Below are 14,201 nucleotides of genomic sequence, written 5' to 3' on the forward strand. Positions count from 1 at the left end.
CTCTCTCTCTCTCTCTCTCTCTCTCTCTCTCTCTCTCTCTCTCTCTCCCTCATATCATATCTCTCTCCATGTACGTCAGAAGTCTCTCTCTCTCTCTCTCTCTCTCTCTCTCCTCCCAGTCCATTGTTCCCCGTCGTCCTCCGGTCTGTCCATCCTGATTAATAGGGTTTACAGGCTATTAACTTGTCATTTGCGTCGTCAGCGATAACAGAATATTTTTCCTCTTCCGTAAACGGAGTTAAGAAGACTCGCGGGACGCAGAAGCAATGGGGCTAAATTTTGTTTTCGAAAAGAGGCTGTGTATTTCAGTGGTAACATTTATCGATTACGCGGAATATCGTTTATCTAATGCAGAACCATCGGGTGAATGAAGGACTTCCTCCTGACGAAGGGAAAAAACTTGGTTAGAGAGGCGCCTTCGGAGTCGAATCTGGATGACTGATGGAGTGATGAGAAGCTGTTGAAGAAAAGTATGATTCGATGGCTATATAACTCGAAATTATGGTGGTAAATTAACTCTTACTGATTTAACCTTTGGAAGATGTGGCCTAAGTCATTGACTGGCTGACTCAACGATCAGAACCTTTGGAAGATGTGGCCTAAGTCATTGACTGGCTGACTCAACGATCAGAACCTTTGGAAGATGTGGCCTAAGTCATTGACTGACGGACACAACGATCAGAAGCTGTACTGTAGTAGACGAACACAGTGACTGACTGATTGAGTGGCAGACAACAAAGAGGTACTGACGCTTACTGGCTGAGCGATTAGATTAAGTTCAATAAGGCACTGACTGGTTGATTAGAGCTTGTGGAAAAAGTACGGACTAACTTCTTGATTAGATCATGTTGAAGAAGAATAACCGATTTGCCAAATGATTGGGTGTTTTGGAACAAGACAATGATTGTACGATTACAAGATTTGTAAAGAGGCCGCGACTGACTTATTGACCGGTTAGAAGATTTTAAAACACTGACTGAATAAGAAGAGACTAATGTAATTACTGAGTGCTTGGCAGCTACTAAAGAACGTACAGAGTAGACTATGTGGATGACAAAGACTTTGAATAGCTAGAAATTCAAGAAGAAATTAAATGACTTGAGTCATGAGAAGCTGTGGAAGAAGAAACTAGATAAATTACTGAATTTTAGAAAGTGTGAATAAAAACACTTAAATAAATGATTGAGCGATTAGAAGCTGATTGACCAGTTGATCAGAAGCCCAGAAAGTGTTGGAATTGTAAGCATTAAAAATTTATTGTCAATATGAATCAATTCTAAGCTATAGAAAAAGGAAGATTTTACTCACAAATCATCCTGCCCCGTGGATGGTTAGTGCCGTCAGTGAACCTCACGCGATGCACCGTAGGCATTACTTAAGGTTCTTCGCAGAGTCCCTTCGGCCCTTAGCTTCAACCCCTTTCATTCATTTTACTGTATATCCTTTCATATTTCCTTTCTTCCATCTTACTTTCCATCCTTTCCTAACAATTGTGTCATAGTGCAACTGCGAGGTTTACCTCCTGTTACACTTTTAAAACCTCCTTTACTCTCAGTTCCCCTTTCAGCGCTGAATGACCTCTTAGGTCCCAACGCATGGCTTTTTGCCTAAATTTTATATTTCTTCCACAGATCATCCTTTTGGTTTTGCCTGGGTTCCACAGTGCGGTAATCCCGAGTTCAAGTCCTGTTCATCTTGCTGTCTCTGTGAACTAGGAGTGGGGAGTCTAGGGCGACTCGTGGGTCTACCTGCAAAGTCTTCAGGAGCAAGGCCTGGTTCTCCGAGGACCTAGCTTGGGTGGAGAGGGAGCGTGGGCTCTGATCATGTGTGTATGCTCGATCTCGAGGACGAGGCTTGTCCTTCTCCTCTGCCATTCATGAGCGAACTTTTTAAACCTTTAAAGAAGCCATTAAGGAAGACCGAGATCAAATATATGTTAGCTTGTCTTTGATTATTCAGGCAAACTAATGTTAGGAAATTTTAGGTTAAATGAAGTGAGTGATTTCTACACACATATTCTTTGCAGTATCAATATATGTGTATATCTGTGAGACCAGAGGTATACAAAAACAATGTGTTTTCCTCTAGTGAAGCCCTTCGGTGCTCTCTCTCTCTCTCTCTCTCTCTCTCTCTCTCTCTCTCTCTCTCTCTCTCTCTCACTTTTTAATGACACTCACCTGGCACGACTGGTTAAAAATATGTTCCTGGCGTGAGTGTGTGTGTGTGTGTGTTGGTATGTTTATGATCCCAAAACTTTTGAACTTACAGCGGTAAAAAAATCTCTATCTACTATGCATCCCTAAATTCCAATACTACAAACTCCTTTCTCTTGCGTGCCCACAAACACAGCCCGGGGCTCGTTAATTTATATTCTAGCCGCGGCCGAATCATTTTAAAAGCGATAAATAAAGTTTTCTTTTACCGCCGATAAAGGTGGCTAGTACAGTCAAACACATTTTTGCCCCTCATTGTGAAAGGTGAGGCAGAAGAGCGTTGCGTGAATGTTTGATCATGCATGGAGGTTTTGGCAATTTTCTAACCAGGTAACAAATTTCTTTGTTTTTTCTTAACTGGATTTGCTGGAATGTGGCCAACCGCGTGATTATATTTAGTGGTTGCTTAGTGTGCTGTCCATTGCACTTGCAGAATACAAAATGGTAGCATCAGAATACTGAAAAATAAAAATTCAAGAGAATGATACCTTGAAAGAAACAATTATCACATTAAGTAAAAGATGAAAATGAAACGCGTTTAATGTGTGGAATACAGTACCCTTGCGTAGCAAATACCTATTTAACCTCTGACCTGTAATTATATTACCGTAACTAAGACCAGCCTCGTACAGTATTGAATCTCCATCAACGATAAATGATATACAGGAAGCTTGAAAAGTTTATCATCGAAGATATGAAAATTGTAGGGCTTTAAAGAACCTGAACGTTATCCGACAGGCGACCATATACAGTAGAAGACAGGACAGAATGACGGACGTACAGGTAGATTACCTGTTGCTCTCAAACGGTAAACTTTGTTATAAAAAGATGCAGCAACTGATTTTATTTTGGTCATTTTTTTACAGTCAAAAGACGGGCGCTGCAGTAAAGTGTTCGATAGTTTTCATTTTGATGAATGGCAGAATTACCGTTTAGAAGGAAACATGTTAATTTTAGGAGGAAACATTGGCGGCAAAGAAACCTGAAAGCTGAAAGGGAATCGTAACTTACAGCTTACCAAACAACAACTATATCATCTGGTTACGCCAACTTAAATCTGTGCGTCCTAATTTCGTAAAATTCTCTCTATCTTCAGGTGAGGTTCGGGCAAAGACGGCTAAAGCTACCAGAACGAATAATTAAACTAATTTTCCTTAGAAGAAGAATAGCAGTTAGAATATATTCCATTTTGCGGTCTGGGCCACATCATAATCATTTTTTGTGGTGCACCGAAAGCAACGGAATAACCTGAAACGACGGAGGCCTACCTGGAAATAATGTAAGGCCTAAATTCATCCCTCCTTTCTTGAGAGAGTGTCAGAACCACACTGACAGGTGATTTTTCGTAAAGGTCTCCATCGGCCGCCGTCGAAAATAACTTTTCTCTGAAGAATCATCTTTTTGTTCCAAGGAAGGCCAAACGCTGCGCGTTCCGTTGGATAATATTATTTTACAAAAGGTAGAATACCAAGTGGAAGTTATCTTTGGGTGTGTAGCAAATATGAGCGGTGGTTTGTTATCATTACTGTCGTTATCTTTAGTTCGTTATTGTTATGACATGCGGAATCACGTTTGGTTAGGGGAAACTATTTTTGCTGTTTTTTTGTGGAAACTTACCCTTAAGTCCTCTTGTCCCAAACCAGACCTTGATTTTTGCTGATTGCAATTTCAGTTTCAACAGAGTTGAAGATAGATTTTCCGTTTGCCTTTCTGTCAATCCACGAGATATCCGAAAACTTACCCGTAGACTTCAGTGATATTTTGAGATGAATCCGGAATCGGGACTTCGAATATTTTTTTTTTGTTTTTAATTGCACTTTAGCAGGACCTCGATTTTTTTTTTTTTTTTTTTTTTTTTTATTGTTATTTAATTTTTCTTTAAATCGCGCTTTAGGGGAGTTGTTGATAGTTTGAGAGAGAGAGAGAGAGAGAGAGAGAGAGAGAGAGGGAGAACTGAGAAAGGAAGGGACAAATCATACCCAACAATTTGATGCCCTGTGAGCATCCTCCAACGATCAGTATATTAAGGGAATCCGGGAAAATGATGATAACTCCCTTTAACGTCAGCATTACGCGATCTTTCTTTTCTCTTTCGTCCCTTTGCTTATAACTTTCTCCTTTATTTATGTTTCATTTGTTATTCTTATGCTTTATTTAAGCACTGTTTTTCGCGGTATTTCTTTGGATCGTTAATTATTTTTGCCTGTGTTGTCCGACATTTTTTTCGGTTATTTTATACGTATATGCCATACAGAAATACGCATCTTATTTATATATATATATATATATATATATATATATATATATATATATATATATATATATATATATATATATATATATATATGTGTGTGTGTGTGTTTATGTATGTATGTATGTATGTATATGTATAAAACCACTAAAACCACATAATACGCCTTACTTTTCAGACCCATGCTTGTGTCAAACTGTTCATTGTCCCAACTTAGCATTCTAACGAACACTTTTTATTGCTGTCAGTAGCGTAACATTTTCACCACACAGCCGTACCATCTATATTGACTATCGATTCTGTGATGTAGCTTTTCCTGTGTCCATGTACGCCACGTGCAGACTTTTTCCTGTTAATTTCCAGCTACTTCTCGCATAACTGCATATTTAAGTAAATATGTAAAGCAAAAGTCGTATGCTTGTGCATTAATAATAATAATAATAATAATAATAATAATAATAATAATAATAATAATAAATAATGAGTTTGTATGTGTATCTTTGCTCGAATTTGTTTTTGAATGTTTTTCTAAACTTCATTAAAGTAACCCTTTATCAAATTCGAACTTTTTTTTTTTTTTCGAAGGAGGCAATGACCTGACGGGATCTACTCTTCAAGAGGGACACTATGTAAGTTTTTGTCATTTTTGTACTTTGTGGCGTATGTCGTATACTAGGTTCTAAATTGAACTTTTCATTTTTCACCAACTAAGTCTTGTTCCTTAAATTATGCTAAATCTTGTTTCCTATCTTGCAGTGCAATATGCAAGCGGAAATTAAAGGAATAAAGTATTTTTTACCCACACCGAGAAAGGAACGCGCAATCTCGAAGCGGCTCAATATCCGTCAGTCACTTGACTATTGTAATAGGGTACCTTTTGTCTTTCAAACCACTGAAAGTATTTAAAAGTATTTAAAAGGAAAGTCTCCCTTTTCCCAAAGAGAGAACCCATCGCATTGAAATTCGTTTAAAATCCAGTTCAAAGAGCATTCGATTTTTTTTTTTTTCTGCAGCCTCTTAATTTTAAACTACCCTCGGAATCACGCTTACCTGCGTCGAAGGACCGATGCCAGCCGCATTTCCGAATCCTTCCGGGGTGACCTGCATTGCGGGATCTCCTTTGTGGTCGTTATTAAGGCCTGCATATGCAACCGCCTTTCGGGGACCTGCATTGTATGGCGTGATTAAAGGTCCTTCGTACTATAGGCCATTGTGGGTGATATGCATAACAGTTTTTCGGCGTCTTTTTTTTTTTACATTCAAATCTGCATTGTCGATCGGGGTCAGGGGTTTAGGATCTCGTGATGGAAAAAGAGAGGAAGGACGCCCGTTTTTCGAAGGAGGCGCATCGATCCTGCAAAAAATGTAAGGTCAGTGATTTATGCTCGAGAATTTCTAGGTAGGGAAATGGTTGCGCGGAAACGGAAGTGCTCGCTATGCACTGGCTCCAAAGAGTATTATTATTATTATTATTATTATTATTATTATTATTATTATTATTATTATTATTATTCAGAACATGTATTTAATTGTTAAGTAAAGTTACTGGACGAGTAAAGGTAATTCATTAATATCCACAGCTGTTAAAGATGAGTACGAAAATTTTTTAAGCAAGGGGAAATAACGCTGAATAATAATCTTAATTTCATCGCGCCAAAGCTTTCTTTTGCGATTATCGTTTCCGTAATTTAATTTATTGGTTTCTTTTTAGGTAGAACTGCACATACACACACTATATAAAATATATCCATATATATGTAATATATATATATATATATATATATATATATATATATATATATATATATATATATATATATATATATATATATATATATTACTGAATAGCTGATGTGCATGTGACGTTCATTAATTCAAGATATTGCCTCTCTTTTCTTCTAGAGAAATTTATATATATATATATATATATATATATATATATATATATATATATATATATATATATATACCTATATATACGGTCCCAGTGGTTAAATAAGACTGCCTTCTTCCGAATGATGTACCTAGTAGTCAGTCAGCTTTTGTTGTTCACAACCAGGTTGATGAGGGGAATGAAAACAGCAACCTCGACTCCAAGAAAGCATTGAAACTCTTAAAGGAAAAGCATTTAAGTATAAAACTATAGTTAAATGATATCAATAAATATTTCAGCCCATGAAAGTCATCATAGACAATTTTGATTCGTAAGTAAATCAATTTTATGGTTTTTCGAATATATTTTTACATTGTTGCGTTTGATCCTTACATGGGTAACTTCCAAAATATATTTCGCTCTTGAGAATACTAAACGTTACAGTTCGTCCTCGTCGATGACTAATGTTGTTGTGACGCCACTTTTGTGACCTCACTTTTGTGGTAAATCTTTGTAGGAAATTGCACGTGATGAGGAACAGGGATGATCGGAAGCCGGGGGGGTGGGGGTGTAAGAGGTGGGGGAACGACACGAAATAAATGAAAAATAAAAGAAATAGTAGATGAAGGAAGATGGAGGAATGATGGATTGGGGCGGGACCCACCCATCTTGCGTTGAGCTATGATTTGATTTACGGTTTTCTAGTGTTGAAATGTGTATTAAAACTAAGCTCCTTTATTTTATTAATGTACCATTGCTTATGCAGTTTTATTGGGAATGGTAAACTTTTTTAAGCTTTTGCTGATGGAAATAATGATAAACTGTCTTTTTTAAGCTTTTGAATTTTTCCTCAGTGTCATTCTGACATCCGCAGACTTATTTATATCAAAATTCGTTTTAATTATCTTTATATTCAAACTGTTAATATTTCTGAATTTTTCCAAAGTGTCATTCTAAAGTTGACATCAAACTTAATATTTCAGACTTATTTATATCAAAACTGTTAACGTTTCTGAAGTTATATTTATATTCAAACTGTTAATATTTCTAAAGTTAGATTTATATTCAAACTGTTAATATTTCTAAAGTTAGATTTGTATCCAAACTGTTAATATTTCTAAAGTTAGATTTGTATCCAAACTGTTAATATTTCTAAAGTTAGATTTGTATCCAAACTGTTAATATTTCTAAAGTTAGATTTGTATCCAAACTGTTAATATTTCTAAAGTTATATTTTGTTAGTTTGTCAAACAAATTTCTGTTAGATTTGTATCCAAACTGTTAATATTTCTAAAGTTAGATTTGTATCTAAACTGTTAATATTTCTAATGTTAGATTTGTGTCTAAACTGTTAATATTTCTAAAGTTAGATTTGTATCCAAACTTAATATTTCTAAAGTTAGATTTGTATCCAAACTGTTAACATTTCTAAAGTTCGATTTGTATCCAAACTGTTAATATTTCTAAAGTTAGAATCGTGAAAAGGAAAATTAGAACAATCCGCCCCCCTCTCCCCATAATCCCTTACCCTGCCCTTGCTCTACCCCCGGGGCCATTCGTCCCCCGCCATGAATACAAACGGCCAACCAACCGCATCCTCCAACATCCGGAACCTTCCACACAAACGCACAAACACACACGCACTCGCTCCTCGCGATAAATCTGCGTCCGATGAACACGGCCGGTTTTTACCGCCGATATTTCTTCCTCTTAAATCCGACTTAAAATCCGGGGACACCCACTAAACGCACCAATCTTCCTTCGTTATTGCATTGGTCTCGCTCCAGTATTCACGGCAGCAGCAGCAGCAGCAGCACCAGCAGCCGCTACAAGCCTTTTTATTCCTTTTATTTCTTTCCCTGCCGAGGGGGGTCTGTAAATGCAAATACACTTCGGTTTGAAGAGAAGAAGAAAAAAAAATCGACACACTCGCTCGCCGTCGATAGAAAAGAAAGATGGAGGGGGAAAAAAGAATTTAGCGGCCGTTTCATTTTGTCATTAATTTGCATTTTTCGAACGTGCAGGTAAGTTATCTGGTCTTTAGGGGGAATTGCAGGTCTTTACGGGGGGAATTGCACTTCATTTCCCGGCGCGTTTTTGCTCGGGGATATTGTTTTTGCCCTGATTTGCATTCATTTTTCCCTCCGCTTTTTCTTCCATGGTCAGTGAGGAGAAGCATATTTTAGACGAGTCTGTTGTAACGGCTGTTAATGTCTTTGTTTTTCGTTTCCGGGAGGAAGGGTTTTGAGAATGTGGAGAAGTGGGTTGAAGGGGAGGTTTTTGGGCTTTCCGGCTTTCTTTTACAATTTAAGAATATGTTCCACTTGGAGTTTATTACAGAGATGCATCAAAGAAAACGTTCTAGATGCGTGTTGTTTTCATGGGATTATCAAAGACCAAATTCGATTTGAGAAAGTGTATTCCCACAAAATATAAAAAATCCATTTCAGTCAGGAGCCTGATTTCAAAAGAAATCAAGGGATACATTCCATATATGGATTATTGGATGCCTAATTTCAAAAGAAATCAGGGAATACATCCCATATATGGATTATTGGAAGCCTAATTTCAAAAGAAATCTAGGAATGTATTCCAGATGTGGATTATTGGATGGCTAATTTCAAAAGAAATCAATGAATACATCCCATATATGGATTATTGGAATCCTAATTTCAAAAGAAATCAAGGAATATATTCCAGATGTGGATTATTGGATGGCTAATTTCAAAAGAAATCAATGAATACACTCCATATATGAATTATTGGAAGCCTAATTTCGAAAGAAATCAAGGAGTACATTCCAGATATGGATTATTGGAAGCCTAATTTCAAAAGAAGTCAAGGAATATATTATAGATATGGATTATTTTCAAGAAAATATCAAAGATCAAGCTCGTCTTTAGAAATTTAATTTCCAAAGGATACAAAGAAAAATCCATTTCAGCTAAGAAGCCCAATTTCAAAAGAAATCAAAATGCATATTGCTATTAAGAAGTTACCTTGAGAAGAGTATCAAAGAATATATCCCACTTTAGAAAAAAATCAACCTACTCAGACGACACAAAGGAGGGATAAACCTGCATAGGTAAACTGCATTTATGACCTGAGGATTAAGACCGACCTACGAAGGTGCAAGAGAAAAAAAAAAATAAAAGATTGATCTTTTGTCCATTTCGGGACAGCCTTGCTGAGAAGACTAATGCCATGGATCTCCTTCCTTTCGTGACCTGCGTAGGGTTATTATGCATTGGTTCCTCGTCTGGGGATTTCTTGTTCTCGTAATGTTAGAATTCCCACGCGGAAAAGGAGACAATGTCAGCGCCGAGAGAGTTGAGGTGGCGTACTTTCTAAAATGACAGAGATGAGTGAATCTAAATCCAAAAAGAAATGTATTCTTTGATTCGCACTGGTCGGTAAATCACTAATGAGGTTTTGGACAAAGATTCCTGGCTGATATTTTCGAGCCCTTGCATTTGATGTATGGAGTTTTTTATCATATCTTGTTGCTGCTGAAGAGTGAATTCACGTAAAATTTTTTTTTTTTTTTTTTAAATGAACCTGAAGGTTAAAGGTTAGCACAACTTCACGAAAACGAAGACATGAAAACTAAAAACCTAAACTGCATTATCGGTTGGTGTCATTAACTTTCTACAGCTGACTAAAGAAGACGACAGCGTTCACAGTTAAATGCGGAAGGCTTACCCAGTAACCATTCTACCTTCGAAAACTATTCACGGAGGTTTAAGGAGAATGCAGTCATCGGGCCTTTGAAAAGTGCAACTGACATTCCTTAAATGCATCGCGGCTAAATGCGCTGGGAAAATGGGACCTGCACTCTGTGACCTGCATTGTCGGACGTGCATTGTTGACCTGGTGAGGAAGCTTAGAGATCCGGAGGGGGTAGAGCGGAGGAAAAAATCCTCCTTTTATTGTGAGATATCCATTGCTTATAAAAAGAAAACTATAAAAAAAAATTGAATCAGAAAAAGGTCGGGGCAGGAGGAACTGCATATTGCAGAGCAATTTCTGTTGAGAGTGACATTAACGGTAATACGGTTGCCGTAAGTTGCGGAGGCGGTTGGAGAGAGAGAGAGAGAGAGAGAGAGAGAGAGAGATCCATATTAGAATAAAAAGGAGCAACAAAGGATGAAGATTGGTCCTCTTCGTAAATAATTTCTTTGGGTGATATTACTGATAATAACGTTACAGATGGCTTTGGAGAGAGAGAGACAGAGACAGAGATAGAGAGATAGAGAGAGAGAGACAAACAGACAGAGACAGCGAGTCTTATTATAGTAAAAAAAAAGGAGAAGCAAAGGATGAAGATTAGCGGCCTTTATATATAATTTATGTTGGGTGACATTATCGGTAATAACGTTACAGAATTTTTGGAGGGGAGAGAGAGAGAGAGAGAGAGAGAGAGAGAGAGAGAGAGAGATAACAGCACCTTATTTCAATGCTGACAACATCACAATTTTAGTGCCTGTTGCTTAGAAATTTCAACAATGTTTTTGCTGCTTAACGTCAAACATCATATGGGGGAAACCTATGAAAGTGTTCATATTCATAAATCTGAAAAAAATATCGATCTCATGTCTAGCAAGGCATCACAGAATTAAAATCAAATGGTATAATAACTCACTATGACTAGATAATCAGCAACTGCAAATATAATAATCCTGAAGAAGGCAATTATGTTTGAATGTATCTTGAAGCGTGGAGACTCAAACTCAAGACTTGTTTTTTTTTTTTTGTCTGTTATCTTATTCTGTAAGCGGTTTGTGTCTGTGCATATAATTCATCAGATTTCCGCTTTATGAAAGAAAAGAACAAACCTGTTGACCATCCAGTATTTGCAGTTTGCCGGTAGAGTAGATGTAAGTTCATTAAACATTTCTTTATAAAAAAACTATCCAGAAAAGATCAGTGAGGAGAAATTATTATTAAAGTGTTTTCAAAAGACTGCCTTTTGAGAAAAAACAGAGAGCGGTTTTCAATATCAAGTGGGAAGTTTTATTTATAAATAATACTAAATATTTCAAAAATATTTTTTATCTTGAATGGGTGTTGAATATATTTCAGAGTAGAGAATGTCATCTCAATAATGAAAAGTAATTTTACATAAAAAAGATATTTCACAAAGGAAAGTGTAATTTGAAAGACGGATAAACTATTTCATAAATGAAAATGTCGATTCAAAAAATTAAAAGGCAATTTGACTTTGAAAAATGCCATTTGACGAAGTGGAACAGTATTTTTTCTGAGAGTATTCTATTTCTACTAAGGAAAAATATCTTTAACAAAGGTGAAACGTAAAATATCAGAAAAACTAATTTCTCAAGAAAATCAAAGAGCTGCATAAAAACGTAATTTCCATCATTGTAAAAGATCTGATAAGTTCTCGCAGTTCAAGACAAGGAAACTCTTTACGAAACTCTTTACCCATGGAGCCTCCACATCGGTCTCTCCCCCCAAAAAAAAAAATTCGGCGGAAAAGGCCTATATGCTGGCCCAGTTGCACACCTCCCGTTCCCACCGTGTTGCAGCTGCATGCATGTGCACCTGCAACTGAAACTGCATCTCGATAACATTCCCCTTGACTCTTTTTTTTTTTTTTTGTTCTTTTTTGTTCTTTTTTTCATTCACAATGCAACTCGAAGGAGGTTATTCCTTTCTCTGTTGTTGAATGGGAAAGAAACTCTCGATACTTCATTTCCTTTTTTTCCCCTTTTTTTCCAACCCTTTTTTTATTTCCCTTCCCCTTTCTGGTTGCAAACTCTGCCGCTTTAATCCGCAGGAGTTGTAGGACTTAGGCCCACGTCCTTGTTGCGTTGCTTATCAAAACTTCCTCTTTTAGCCTTTAGGGGTCTTTTTTCCCCTTTGGGAGATCTTGCATTTTCTCTCTCTCTCTCTCTCTTTTTTTCATGAGGCAAGTCGTTTTTCACTTATTAGTTTCAGATTAGGAGGTACGATGTTGGGTAGTCTGTCTGTCTGTCTCTCTCTCTCTCTCTCTCTCTCTCTCTCTCTCTCTCTCTCTCTCTCTCTCTCTCTCTCTCTCTCTCTCTCACGGAAATAGTATGTGGAAATGTTAAATGCTGTGTTTCTCTTTTACACACGCACACACCCGCAAAATAATATGTGAAAGTATTAATTTAAATGATGTGTTTCTCTTTCGCGCACATACACACACATACGCACACACACACACAGAAATAGTATGTGGAAATGTTAAGTGCTTAAATGCTGTGTTTCTCTTTCACACAGACAACCGCAAGATAATATGTGAAAATATTAATTTAAACGATGTGGTTCTTTTTCACACACACACACACACACACACACACACACACACACACACACAATAATATGTAAAAATATAAAATGCTATCTTTGTGATTTGGGGACATGGAAGTGTCCATTCCTACACACATAAAAGGTAATTTTATCCGAAAAGCATGTGTGATCATTTACACGTAAATGTCTTTAAATGTGATCAATATAAAATAAAATGTACTGTATATTGATGTATATGAACACGCCAAAAAAGATGGTTTCTCTCTCTCTCTCTCTCTCTCTCTCTCTCTCTCTCTCTCTCTCTCTCTCTCTCTCTCTGTGGGAATGTTGCCACAACTAATCACACATGACAAAGACCGTGGGAGAAGTGTAGGCCCACTTGTCGAGTTCCCATGTATTATTTAATGCGTCGAATTTTCATACATTAATCATTATCTATAAAGGTGATTTTCCTTATTTACGCACATAGGGTTAAATTATAAGTCCCTAAGAGTTAGAGAAAATACATAAAAGGTCCACGTATCCTCAGAGTATTAGCGATGAGACACCTGCACTCTGGATTTGTAGCGGAAAAAAGGCTTGGGAAAAAACAGCTCCGTAGTAACCTACAATTTTCCCATAACAATGGGCGTCCCTTTACACCGCACGGGCGTGTATGAATATTAATGAAGAAAAAGCGTACGCACTGTGAGGAACTGTAGCGTGAAGTAGGAAGATGATAGAGTGTGAAAATTCTATTCTAATGCGGGATTCAATTATGGGACTGCTTCTGGAACTCGTACGTTCACATACATACGTTCATACATTTTATATATATATATATATATATATATATATATATATATATATATATATATATATATATATATATATATATATATATATATAATATGTGTATACAGTATATACATACTAGTATATGTATTCATGTATATATATATATATATATATATATATATATATATATATATATATATATAAAATATATGCTTGTTTATACTATAGCACATATGAATATATATATATATATATATATATATATATATATATATATATATATATATATATATATATATATATATATATATATATATATATATATATATATATATATATATATATATATATATATATATATATATATATTATATTTATATATTCATATACACATATTTTAGTAAAATATACATACATTTATATGTATATGCATATGTATATATTAATATATAAAAAGTTGCACATATTTAAGAGTACATAGTCTACATAGTCGCATACATCCGAATATACCTGTACTCCTATAAATATCAGAGAGGGCGACGATATCGTCCCATCTGATTTATTAATTTATTTTGGAGGACTCGCTCTGTTTAAGTTAAAATATCCGCCTATAAAATCCCACCTATAATAGCATTCCACCACACCAGCGTTGTTAGAAAAAAAGGGCAAATATTTGTGAAATAATTTAGCGACATTAAGAGAAAGAAAAAAATTCATGATGGGCAGAAACGCAGATATTTTCTAAAAAAAAAAAAAAAAAAAAAAAAAAAAAAAAAAAAAATCCACCATAGGA

At 36.0% G+C, this 14,201-nt stretch overlaps 1 long non-coding RNA gene across 1 annotated transcript in view; it reads left to right on the plus strand.

The window, feature by feature from the left end:
* Positions 1-14,201, plus strand: part of LOC136832591 (uncharacterized) — a 205,794-nt gene that overhangs the window by 25,938 nt on the left and 165,655 nt on the right. Inside the window, exon 3 of the long non-coding RNA XR_010851266.1 lies at positions 5,050-5,093. This is a non-coding gene — a long non-coding RNA (uncharacterized lncRNA). The remainder of the gene's footprint in view (positions 1-5,049; positions 5,094-14,201) is intronic.

Source organism: Macrobrachium rosenbergii, chromosome 50 (assembly GCF_040412425.1).
Source record: "Macrobrachium rosenbergii isolate ZJJX-2024 chromosome 50, ASM4041242v1, whole genome shotgun sequence".
Lineage (NCBI taxonomy): Eukaryota > Metazoa > Arthropoda > Malacostraca > Decapoda > Palaemonidae > Macrobrachium > Macrobrachium rosenbergii.